Source organism: Thamnophis sirtalis, unplaced genomic scaffold (assembly GCF_051295495.1).
Source record: "Thamnophis sirtalis isolate CommonGarterSnake01/CBP01778 unplaced genomic scaffold, rThaSir2_p1.2 scaffold_3, whole genome shotgun sequence".
Taxonomy (NCBI): domain Eukaryota; kingdom Metazoa; phylum Chordata; class Lepidosauria; order Squamata; family Natricidae; genus Thamnophis; species Thamnophis sirtalis.
Window position 1 is genome coordinate 144,695,976 of NW_028261383.1, and position 13,804 is coordinate 144,709,779.

The following is a 13,804-nucleotide window of genomic DNA, read 5'->3' on the forward strand; positions in this document are numbered from 1 at the left end:
TGTTTGCCACCTTATTTGTAAAAATAATAACGGTGGGATACGAATAAAACAATTAAAAATTCCCAATCTAGAATTCTCTGGTAGTCTAAACCAGTGTTTTTCAACCACTGTGCCGCGGCACACTAGTGTGCCATGACATAGTGTAAGGTGTGCCGTGGGAAAAACACCCGCCTATATTGAATATAGGCACAGAGTTAAATTTTTTAAACATTTTCTAATGGTGGTGTGCCTCGTGATTTTTTTCATGAAAAAAGTGTGCCTTTGCACAAAAACGGTTGAAAAACACTGGTCTAAACACTACCATCCAAGTAGTAACCAGATGGAATCCCGTTAAAGGTATTCTCGAACCTTACACTGTTTTAGCAGGGCCCAAGAAAGGTTGTCCAGACACTGTCACTAGCTTAATAATCCAGCCCCTATTGATGCTCTAGTCCAGGGGTCACCAACCTTTCGAACCTCAGGGACCACTAAACTCAGAATTTTAAATCCAATGGACCACCAATATGATTTTTTTTAAAAAAAAAGATAAACAACATTCAGTGCAATATAAAAAATGCAAATACTTTTTCTGCAGACCACCAAAATTTTCTCATGGACCACCAGTGGTCCAGAGACCACCAGTTGGTGACAGCTGCTGTGGTTAAGATGGAAAGATGGACACCAATTTCCTTCCTAGATCTTATCCAGCTCTTTTTCAAGAGCTTCTTGCGAGAGCAGCTCTTAAAACACGGGGGCAGATCGGCATTTACCTTCAAAAGCCCCCGTTCAATCGTCCGTCCATTCAGTGCCCCTTCGTAGATCTCTCAGTTAACTAATCTGGGATCTATTTATATAAAAAACCACCAGATTATTTACGGGGTTCCCGAAGCCCTCAGAAAGAAATGATGAGAAATTTGGGCTGCGGAGAGGGTGAAGCTTCTTTTTAAATTTCAATAGTATTCTCTTCCCTTCCCTTCAATAGTATTCTGTTCTATTCCATTCCCATTCACTTCACCCCCCTCCAGCCCCGCCATCTCCCTTTTCCATTCACATTCCCCTCGCCTAAATTGGCGCCAGCATCGGAGGCTTGCCTCTATGTTTACGTCCTGGAGACGGAGGACAATATTTCAGTTTGGAGCCGAGCCACGGGGATCCGCTCGACGGGCCCTCCCCTCCCTCCCCCACCTCTCGCCCGCCCCTGGGAATAATCGCCCTCCCCACGCCTCTCGGCTCCCGATTTCAAACGGGGCGGGCTGGCGAGTGTGCCAAATCGGCGGAACCGCCTCGCCGCCCGACGCGCCTCGCCCCCGCCGCAATGAAAGGAGGCAATTAGCAGACACCTCGGTGGGAGCTCAATTGCTCGAGCGGGAGAGCCGAGCCTCGTTTCCCCGCTGAGGACAGCGTTGGCGGTGGGGATGGGCGTGGGGGGGCGAGGGTTTCGGCCAGAAACATCGGATGAACAATGGAGGGGGGGGCGATCGACCAGGCGGGCGCGCCAATTCGGGGCTGCTTGAATAACGCGCGCCTGCCTCGATCTCCGGAGTGGAAGCCTCCGGAGGATGCCGTCGTGAGACGGACGCCAAGCCCAAAAAAGGGCAGGCAGCCCGGAGAAGCTGCGGTAGCCCGATTTCTAATCAAGGGCACTGTCTTGGGAAGGCTCATTCGCCTGCGTCTTTCTGAAGAATAGAATAGAATTCTTTATTGGCCAAGTGTGATTGGACATACAAGGAATTTGTCTTTGGTGCATATGCTCTCAGTGTACATAAAGAAAAATAAAATAGAATACATTCATCAAGAATCATAAGATATAACACTTACTGATAGTCATAGGTTACTAATAAGCAATCAAATCATATTAGGAAACAAATGAAACAATATAAATTGAAAGATATAAGCAACATGGTTATAGTCATAAGTGGGAAGAGATAGGTACTAGGAAGAAAGAGAATAATAATAATAATAATACAGTCTTAGTAAATTATTTGACAGTGTTGTGGGAATTAGTTGTTAAGAAGAGTGATGCCATTCGGGGAAAAATGTCCTTGTGTCTAGTTGTTCTGATGTGCAAGTGCTCTATAGTGTCATTTTGAAGATAGGAGTTGAAACGATTTATGTCCAGGATATGAGGGGTCTCTATATATTTTCACAGCCCACTTTTTGACTCATGCAGTGTACAGGTCCTCAATGGAAGGCAGGTTGGCAGTATATATATATATATATATTTGGCAGTTTAAGTCCGCAGAGCAAACTTGGTGGGAAGGACAGTGACAAGGAGGGACCTCCACCAAGGGATACCCAGAGAAAATTGGGCAGAGGCTTTGCTTTAAAAATACAGGTAGTATTTGATTTACAACAGTTCAATTAGTGACCAAATTAAATCAATTTACACATGGTGGTGATATAGCCGCTGCTGCCACTGCAACAGGGTGACTTGCCCAAAATTTGGATGCTTGGCAACTGGTTCATATTTATGGCGGTTGCTGTGTCCCCGGATCATGTGAACATCTTTGATGACCTTTCGACGATGGGTAAGCCAGATTCACTGAACAACTGGGTTATTAACAATGACAGTGATTCACTTAACAACGGTGGCGAGAAAAGTCGTAAAGTGGGATAAAACCCACTTAACAAATGTCTCAATTAGCAACATAAATTTTGGGTTCAGTTATGACTGTAAGTCTAGGACCACCTGCATTAACAGTGGATGAAAATACCACAATGTAAATATAATGGTGATATGAATAATTAATAGCATTACAAGTGTTAGTACAACTGTTACTGCACGATTACAGGAGCTAAAATTGATAGGAAGGCCATGTAGAATGGTGAACTACAGAGGCTAAACATGAATGCCAATAAGAAGGCTTTATAACTATTTTATATGGTTATGTTTGTTTTGTGGGGTTTTTTGTTCTTTTTTCTTTGTTTGTTGCGTCTCTTTTTTTGTTTTTAAAGGTAAAAATGTTTAATAAAAACTTAAAAACAAAACAAAACCAGTGCATCAAAATGCCCTTCCAGTGTGGATGGCTGGGGGCTGTTATCTTCCTTCGCTGAAAGGAGGCTCTGAGTTGGAGAATGAGTGAACATTTTAAAGTCTGTTGATCATGGGCTCAAATCTGACTCTTGCCTCTTGATGGAAGGGACTTAAAGAGGCACAGAATGATACAGTGCTCGAAAAGATGTGCATTGCGGCTTTGCAGCCCTTATATCTATACCACCTGTTCTACTGGGCAGAACCAAAATGAAAGAAAATTGCCTCCTGGTAAATAAACCTCATTACCCATTTCTGCCATGTCTGGGCACAAATGTCCAGTTTCTTTCACACAGATAGCTGCCATCCAGATATATGTGTTGGATGTCTGAATTGGTAGTTACAAAAATACTTCTAACAATCAACCTAAGATCTAAGCAAGGTAGGTATTCCCAGATTAAAAACCTGGTCTCTTCAAGAAGATGGTTGCATTCAGCATATCATTCATGATGATCTATATTTCCTCAAAGAAGCTCATGATATGTTGGCTAGAATAACTCTTAACTCACAATGACAAGATTCATACTTGGCAATATGTCACAGAGAGGACTGTCTGGTTTGAGGGACACTGATGTGGATTGGCAAGATTTCTGGATTCCCTGGAGTCAGTTCTGTGTATCACTAATTCATCTAGTTCCCTTTGATTGACATTGACAGAAACCCTGCTTTAAAATGAGCACATAGAAATGAGCTTTTTGTGTGGCTGTCCGATTCCTTTGACACATTCTATTCCCTGAAATCTGTAGGTTCTCCTATACTCTGGTTAGTTGCTGACTTTCAAAAACTGCATTTAGAGAATGTTTGCAGAATAGGACTGAGGTTGAGAACCCTATTTAAATCAGGGGTTCTCAACCTTTTTTTGTCCCATGGATCCCTTTGGGAATTTGAGAAAACCATGGATTTTCCTCAGAAAGACGCATAGAAAGTCCTTGACTAAGAGCCATTCATTTAGTCACCATTCAAAGTTACAATGGCACTGGAAAAAGTGACACATAACCATTTTTTTCACACATGCCTGTTGCAGCATCCCTATGGTCATGTGATCCAGATGCTTGGCAACTGGATGTATTTATGATGGTCACAGCATCCCAGGGTCATGGGATCACCTTTTGCAACAAGCAAAGTCAGTGGGGAAGCGAGATTCACTTAACAACCATGTTACTAACTTAACAACTGTGGTGATTCTCTTAATCACGTCCTCCCTTTTCCAGCACCTTAAAGCTACAGGACATGAAATAATTTTTGCAGGAACCAGGTTAATCTCCAAAACAGAACACTTCAACAAGAGAATAATTCGTGACCCATCAAAAGCGCGGAGGACAAAATCGCGCTTGACGAAAGCGCGCATGTGACGTCATCACAGCGCGACGAAAAAAATTAAAAATTGAAATAAAAATAAAATTAAAGCAAGCCAATTCACATAAAGGTAAGGGTTAGGTTAAGGGTTAGGGTTAGGGTTAGGTTAAGGGTTAGGGTCAGGTTTAGAGCGTTAGCGTTAGGTTTAGCGTTAGGTTAAGGGTTAGCGTTAGGTTTTTCATTACGTTAACGGTTAGGTTTAGGGTTAGATTTAGGGTTAGGTTTAGGGTTAGGTTTAGGGTTAGGTTTGGGGGGGGTTAGGGGAAGGTTTTAGCTTTATTTTTACATTTTTCGATCACAGCGCGATGTTTTCGTCGCACTGTGATGACGTCAAATGCGCGCTTTCGTCGAGCGCGATTTTGTCCTCCGCGATTTTGTGGTGGAACCGAATAATTATGGAAGCTATCGAAATAGAGAAACACCCCCACAACATGAATAAATGTGATGATACCTTCTGCCTATCAGACATCTGGAAACCAGCCCTAGTCAACAAATGAGCCCCACCCACCACCCAGGCCGTTACAACATGAAACAACAATAAACACACAGCCAGCACCAATCAGCACCCATCTACCAATCATGATACAACCACACAACCAATCATTCCACTTACTGAAACAAAGCCAGCACTCCCCCGCCCAAGATTTATAGAAAGATGGCAGCTCTGATCACACTTTAAGCCCAAAACCCAGCCTGAAGATGGCGAGTGAGACCTCCCTGAAACGTTGCCAAGACAATCTCAATCTTACATGGGAAAAGACCCGAATACAAGACCAGCATACATTCTCTCTCTCTCTCTCTCTCTCTCTCTCTCTCACACACACACACACACACACACACACAAACACACACACACACACACTCACACTCTCTCACACACACAGACGTTATCGTATTTATAAAACAGCCTCGACTCAGGAACAAAGCAGGTTATAAATGGTTGTGAACAAACAAACAAATATTTCCTCTTTCAAGAAATGTTGCCATCAATTTAGCCCTCTGCTGGATTCTTCCTTCTTGCTACTACATGCCTTCCTGGACATTTTATAACACAGTGGGATCTAGGACATAAGGCAGATCTGCTAAGAGAATCCTGGTGTGTGTGTTACCCCCCACCTCTTTGTTTCTGCTATAGTATCACGATTGGTAGGTGTCTTTCTCCATGACTGGTGGTCTATTGAAGGAATGGGGGGTGGGTTGTATACAACAAGCCTGGAAGATCATAGCACTTGTATAATCTCAACAACCCGTTCTACAATGATTTCAAACAGACACAGGAGAAACAACGGAAGACAGCTAACTTAAATTTCATATTGGCATAGTTTTCTCCTGACTCAAAAATGGGGTAGAGACCTCTTTAATTCAGTATAGAGGGGGGCGGAAGTCCCTTGTTTTGCCTGGTAGGGTTTTCACTCAAGATATCCTTCAGACCTTTAGGGAACTATTTATTTATTTATTTAAGAAATTTATATTGCCGCCTATTTGCACATGGCGACTCAAAGCGGCTTACAAGAATATAAAAAGCTCATAAAAACAACAAAGCTAATAAAAGAGAGAATCATATAATACATTAATAAAATAATATCATAAAATAACAAACCACTCCCTGCCCCAGCGACAACATATCACACCAGCCATTTAATGGGCTCCATCCTGCTCTGGGTTCCCCAGGCCTGCTGGCAGACCCAGGTCTTCAGCGGCTTCCGGAAGAGTGGGGGACATTCTAATCTGTAAGGGAATGATGTCCCAGAGAGAGGGAGCCACCACTGAGAAGGCTCTTCTTCTGGGTCCCACCAGGTATCAGGTGGGTTCCTGCTAGTTCTAACCTCTTCTATAGAAGATGTTCCACAAATCTACAGGGCCATCTAGAACTGGTTCCAGCTCCCTCCCCCCATCATCCACACATCATCAATATGAAGAGCAAGAGAGGAATTCTGGGAGTTGAAGTCCACAAGTCTTAAAGCTGTCAAGTTTGAACACCCCTGGTTTTTTTTTCCTAAAGGTTAGGGGTGCAAGGGTCTTGTAACTTGACAACTTTAAGACTTGCGTGCTTCAAATGCCAGAGTTTCTGAGCCAACATTTTGGTTGCTAAGCAAGAGCGTTGTTAAGTGAGTTTCACCACATTTTACAAGTTGGCCACGCCCACCCAGTCACATGGCTGGCAAGCCACTCCCACACAGTCACATGGCCGGCAAGCCACTCCCACAAAGCAGGCTACACCTACAGAAGAGGTTCTAAATTTTTTTGAAACCCACCACTGCATCAGGTATATCTTCCTAGGGGATGGGACTCACAACATTCCTTGCCTCCCCACTCTGGTGGGTTGGATAGATGTGACTGGCAAGAGACGGTCCCTCAGATAATGAACTAAGGAGTAAAGCTGTGTGCTCTGTGTATTGCTCATTGCTATCCCATATTATTATTTTTCTCTCTTTCTCTCTAATCCATAAATTGATCAGCCATCAAGCAGAAAGCACTGTACAAATATCAGCCATACAAAATATAGGAATATGTCTTATTCCTATATTTTGCAGGCCTGCTATTTGTACAGTGCTTCTGCTTTATAACCGATCATCTTATTCTTTCTCTTCTTAAAGGTGGACTCAGCGTCCTTAAATCCTACTTTCAAGAAGTTGATTACTGACTCATAATTCTACAAATGTAATTTGAGGGAGGCCAAGGACAACTGGAAGACAGCCAGGCAGGCAGTGAGTGGTATCAGTTGAACAAACAAAGATTTGGTAGTCTGGATTTATCAAGTTGCTAACGCTATCAAATGATTGTCTTAATCTAACCTTTGCCACTCAGACAGTCTCTAGATGAGGCTGCAACCTCTACAATGCCTGAATCTTAGGAAAGTTGGCTTAAACCACTGTTTCTTACAGTTTGGTCTCCTGGGATTCCCCTTTGATTCTTTTTCCTCAAAGGTCCACAAAACTGAAGTTATTTGCCATGTATTGAAGAAGTCACTGTGAGAGAGTTGAGAGGCTATATAAATTAGTTTAATAAAAATTGAAAACGATGACACTCCTCTTCTTTTTGTTACAAATATAGGGTGGGCTCATGAAAAAAATATTTTATTTATATTAGTATCCGGTATGTTTAACCTTATTTTTATATTTCAACCAAAAAGTATTCTGCGGTTTGATCAATTTTGATGTGTAGTTTGGCGAATATTGATAAAAACAATCTATTCCAACAAAAACTCTTTTGAGGTCCTCCATACTTTTTAAAATAGGGAGAGGTGTCCTGACAGGAAGAAGCTTAAGATACATTGATATATGTTAGAGGGCAGTTTCAAGTTAACAACACAATGCCCAGAGGTGACACAACAGCTTGTGCTTGCTGATTTCACGGCTGCTTTTATTTTTCTTTTAATGATCTTCTTCCAACTTCTCCCCTTTCTGTTTTTACTACTGTAGGCCTTTGGGATCCCATCGGCGGGGGTTCCATCCGTAAAAAACTGCATTCAACTGGCAGGTCTTCAACTGTATAAAGCATTTATATCAGTGATGATTTAAGCAAGCTCTTTGGTTCTGAGACTTTTGTAAAAAAAAACCTTGTACTGCTCTCTGCAGTCAGAATTGTACTGGGCAAGTTCTTTTAGATTGGACATTGTTGCCCTGGTTAATAGGCCCTTGAAGTCATAGGATCCAACACAGTCTCTTTATCTCAGCCTCAAGGACAAATCCCAGGGATACTGATGCTTTCTCTTTAATTTTATCTTGAGTGGAGACAGCAGGAGCCACAGAATACCCTTGTTTGTGAGATTATCATCTTGTCTTAACTTTTTAAAAACTGAAAAATGCTGCACAGAATATTTTCTGAGAGAACAGCCTCTTTCTTCCTCTCTTCTCAACGGTGGAGGTGATTTTGTTGCTAGAGGTTAACCTTCCAGGTTGGTATAAACTACCTGGTTCCAGAGGAAGCTGAAATCCCACCATGTCTCTGCCCTGAGTGAGCCCAACTAGAGCAACACAAAGTCAGCTGTGATCAGCAGAGAGACATTTCACCTTGTTCGTTGAGTAATACCTTAGAGCCAGTGGTAGTATTCAGCCAGTTCGGACAGGTTCTGGCAAACCGCTATGCTGTCCTATTTAGCCATGTTTTCTAAGCTGTGTTCATGCATGCAAGCCGTGCAAGACACACATGCGAGCAAAGTACATGCGTGGAAGTTGTGCTCATGATAAAATTATGTGAAACCCACCTCTTCTTAGAGCCTTCATAAACTTTCAGTTATTCAATTAAATAATCTCCCCATCCATGAAGACTGAGCATTGCTTCGCTTATCACTATATTGCTATCTTTCCTCTGCTTGACTTTTGGTTCATTTACTTATCTGACTCTTTGTTATACAACTGAGCACCACTAGGTTGGCCAAACTGACTTTTGTCATGATTGTTGGCCACACTAGGTGGACTAGGCCAGGAGCCTGACTCCAGAGGAAGGCTAAAACAATTTTTATTGAGTTTGGCTGTAATAATAGAAACTTACAAATCTGATTGGGCAGTTCCAGTGTGTTAGATTGGGTAATGGATAGGCACACACAGGCTTAATGGCAACAACAGCTCTTTATTAAGTACAACAAGTGAGAACAATCCAGCGAAGGTTGAGTCTGACAGCAGCCCTTTTATAGGGAGCTGTCAGACCCTTCGACCAATAGGATTAAACCTCTGTTCCCACTAGAACAGAGGACCTTGGTGGAAACCACTGCAATTAGAACAAGTATCTAACACCTCTCGCCTCTTGGATAGAACAATCCTACTTGTTACGTAGTCACACAGGTAGGCGGGCTTTTGGGTAGCTCTGCCTGATCTGTGCAGTTCAGTAGGAGAGGTTTCCTTAGACAGGTCAGACGGACCTGTTTGCTCCACAGCTCCGCTTGGTGGAAGCTCCTGGAACCTTTCACAGGCCGTGGCTGGAGCTTCTAGAGCTGGTTTGCTCGGAGCTTGCTGCGGGCCTGCAACATAACCAGCTAATTTTCCCGGTACCCTCGGGTTTGAGCTGGCCGTGGAAGGAGTGAGTTTGCTCCGTTTGGGTAGGGCTTTGGCTAACTCGTGTTACCTCTGGTTGTCTAAGAGTGGAGTTGGAGAGCTGGCCATGGAATTGGTCAATATGCCTTCTCCAACCGTCCTTGAGCTCTAGGAGGTAAGAGAGAGGGCCAGTGATGCCTATCACTATGGCAGGAATCCACAGAGTTCCCCCGGTGTAGTTGTGGGCGTATACCAAATCCCCTATGCTAAATGTCCAAATCTTGCTTGTGGAGTCTGGGGGCGATGAGGCAGAATAATTGGGGTGTAGCTGGTCTAAGTGGGAGCTTAGCCGGCGACCCATGAGAAGCTTGGAGGGGCTTTTCCTTGTAGTGGCACTGGGCATGCTGAATTAGCAAATAGTGGTCAACCCGTGTTTGCCAAGATCCCGGGCCCATCCTAGAGAGGGCCTCTTTTGCAGATCTCACCAATCTCTCTGCCTGATGATTGGAGGCCGGATGGAATGGCATGCCTGATTCCCTGAGCTGCTAGGAAGGTCTCAAATTGCACGGCGATGAATTGGGGCCCATTGTCCGAGACCAAGATGTCGGGCAGGCTGTGCATGGAGAAAAGTCTCTGTAGCACCTTGATGACCGCTTCTGCCATAATGGAGATCATCCGGACTACCTCTAACCATTTCGAGTAGGTGTCCACAACTATGAGAAATGTCTGGCCATGAACTGGGCCATCAAAGTCAATGTGCACCCTAGACCATGGTGCTTGAGGTCGCTCCCACTCCTTAGCGGGTGCCTCTGGGGGAGCTGGTCTGGACTCCTGGCACAGTGTGCAAGTAGCCCCCATTCTTCGATCTCCCTGTCCATGTTAGGCCACCACACATAACTCCTAGCCAAAGACTTCATCCTGACCATTCCAGGATGCCCTACGTGTAAAGCCTCTAATACTGCAATGCACAGTTTGGGTGGAACAATGACCTGGTCTCCCCACAGTAAACAGCAGTTAACAACCGATAACTCATCGCGTTTGGCAAAATACATTTTGAAATCAGCCGCAACAGGCCCCTTGGGCTACCCCCTCCACATCCAGTTCAAAATTTGCTTGATGGTGGAGTCCTTTGCAGAGTGACAAGCAACGTCACTGGACGAGACAGGCCCAGTGTCAAGGCAGTCAATGAGAAGAACTGGCATCTTGGGGGTAGGGTCAGCAAGAAGTTCTGGCAATGGGCAGAGGCTCAAAGCATCGGCGTGCCCCAAAGTGGAGCCAGGTCGGTGGATGAGGCGGTAGGAGTAGGCAGCAAGGAAGATAGTCCATATGGTCATGCGAGGTGATAATGACACTGGGGTAGGTTGGTCCCCAGCCAGTAAACCCAACGGCTTGTGGTCAGTAACCAGTTCGAAGTCCTGGCCATAAAGGTATTCGTGGAACCTCTTTACTCCGGCCACTGCAGCCAAAGCCTCATGGTCCAATTGGCTGTAGTTCTGCTCAGCAGCGGATTGGAGTAAAATCCAATAGGCGCTTCGGTTCCATTGGGCATGTGGTGGTTGAGGACAGTGACGCTGCCGAAAGGGGAAGCGTCGCAGGTCAGCACCAAAGGCAGGGTCTGGCTGTATTGGACTAGGAAGGAGTCAATCAACAGGAATCTTTTTACTGCGGCAAATGCGGCAGCCTCGGTTCTGCCCCAGGACCACTTCGCATTCTTAGCCAGGAGACGGTGTAAGGGCTCAGCAACTGTGGCTTTCTGTTTGAGAAAGACGCTGTAGAAATTAAGGAGCCCGAGGAACGCCTGTAGCTCGGTTTGATTGCGAGGTGTGGGGGGCGTCCTGAATGGCTTTAATTTTTTGTGTAGTTGGGTGAATACCAGAACCATCGATCAGGTACCTTAGGAATTCAACCCTTGGGACATTGATTTGGCATTTCTCTTTTTTGAGACGAAGGCCTTTGTCTCTAATTTGAGCCAAAATTGTTAGTAAGCGTTTTAAAAGTTGTGCCACATTTGCAGCCGATACCAAGATGTCATCGAAATAGGGGACGACTCCTGGAATCCCCTGCAAAAGCGTTTCCATGACGCTTTGGAACAGTCCAGGGACAATACTAACGCCAAATTGCAGGCGGTGACATTTGAATGCACCTCTGTGCATCACAATGGTTTGGGCCTCTGCCATAGAGCCATCTACAGGCAATTGTTGGTATGCCTGCACCATGTCCAATTTTGTGAAGATTTTTCGTGGGCCTAGTGAATGAAGTCGGTGCTGTACAATGGGTACAGGGTAGGAGCTTTTTTGTAGCGCTTTATTTATTGTGCACTGGTAGTCTGCGCAGATGCAGACAGACCCATCAGATTTGACAGGTGTCACAATAGGGGTCTCCCAGTGTGCATGATCAACCAGTTTTAGGATTCCCTGGCTCACAAGCTTGTCAATTTCCCTGTCAATTTTGGGGCAGAGAGCAAAAGGCACTCTCCTGGGATTTAGCCTAATTGGGCTATGTTGGTGTCCAAACTAAAGGAGATTGGAGTCCCCACATATTTACCCAGACTGGTGCTGAAGACGTCCTCGAACTCCTTAAAGATGGCTTCAGCGCTGTCGTCTTTCAAGGCGTTGATATTGGTCACTTCTAGGCCCAGGGCTTGGAACCAATCTAGCCCTAGAAGGCTCTGCAGCTTGCCGCTGAACATTGTCACTGGGAGTTTCCCTCTGAATTGCTTGAACTTCACCTGGAAGGTGACTTGGTCCATGATGGGGACCCGGTTTCCCTGGTAATCTTGTAGGTGGATGTCAGGAGTAAATTCTGCAGCCTCGCGATTACGCATATACTCTTCCGCGCATCTTGTGGAGCGCTTTGGCGCTGCAGAGTCTCAGTAGATTTGATGGCTGATTTGGACGACCTGGCCTCTTCCAAGGCAATCTACAGAGTGAGGTTAGATTTAGTGAGTAACCTCCTCTGTAGGTTAATGTCCCGCACACCAAAAATTATGCAGTCCAGAATCAGCTCGTTCAGGTCTCGGAATTCGCAGTACGCTGTGGACTTGCAAAGCGCTGCAATGTACTCATTAATCAACTTGCCCGCTTTCTGGTTCCCGATGTTAAACTCATGATAGCGAATGTGCTTGGGATGGCTTGGGGGCATAATGGGCTCAGCGTTTGCTGGAGCATGGACCAGGTGACTGATTGCAGTGATGTAGGCTCAGAGAGGTCTTTCACCATCTCGAACACTTCCCGGCCACAATATCTGAGGAACATGTTCTTCTTGTAGCCTTCAGAAAGGCCCATGAGGTTGTTTGCCTCGAGGAAGCAGTCAAATCGTAGCATGTACGAGTCCCAGTGCTCAGTGACTGGGTCATACGGAGTCGGTGGGGCGTGCATAGCCATTTTGCGTATAGATTTAAGTTTGCCACTCAAAAATTGCTGATCGAAACCGCACTGAGTTCCGGGCTGGATGTACTTGCTGGATTGCTACGCTCTTTTTGGTTCACCTAGTTGCCTTCCAATCCCACCTTCATCGCCATTGTTAGATTGGGTAATGGATAGACACACACAGGCTTAACAGTAACAATAGCTCTTTATTAAGTACAACAAGTGAGAACAATCCAGCAAAGGTTGAGTCTGACAGCAGCCCTTTTATAGGGAGCTGTCAGGCCCTTTGACCAATAGGATTAAACCTCTGTTCCCGCTAGAACAGAGGACCTTGGTGTTAGAACAAGTATCTAACACAGTGGTGGGTTTCAAACATTTTTACTACCAGTTCTGTGGGCATGGCTTGGTGGATGTGGCTTGGTGGGTGTGGCAGGGGAAGCTTACTGTAAAATCCACATTCCCTCCTGATCAGCTGGAACTCAGGAGGCAGAGAATAGATGGGACAGGGCCAGTCAGAAGTGGTATTTACTAGTTCTTCAAACTACTCAAAATGTCCACTACCGGTTCTCCGTAACTGGTCAGAACCTGCTGAATAACCACCTCTGGGTAGTTCCTCCTCCTTCCTATACTCTAGTGAACTAGAGAGCGTGCAGCATGTTTTCAAAGGACTTCTAATCCAAAGATTGTAATATAAGCACCTGGCACATAATTGGTGCTCATGGGTAAAAGACTTAATTGGGTGATAATTTGCAAGTTCCTTTTTTATCACTTTTTCTACATTTTGGGGGGAAGGATAAAAACAAGCTAACCTTTGGGAAAACGCATGGGAACTATTTATGGCTATAAAAGGGGGCCTAGCACAGCAGCACAGCATGCTGAATTTAGTGTTTTTGGTAAAACTCAGTTTTTGCCAGGAGTTTTGAAGTTTGTCAATTGAGAAATAAATTTGGGGGCTTTGGTAGGTGAAAGTGTGTGCGTGTGTGTGGAAAAGGTTAATCCAGAAGCTCAACATGAGCTCACATGCATATCAGGAAAACTAACCATCAAGCCCTTTAGTTCATTTATTCGATTTTTCACCTGCTGTAATTGAGAGATTT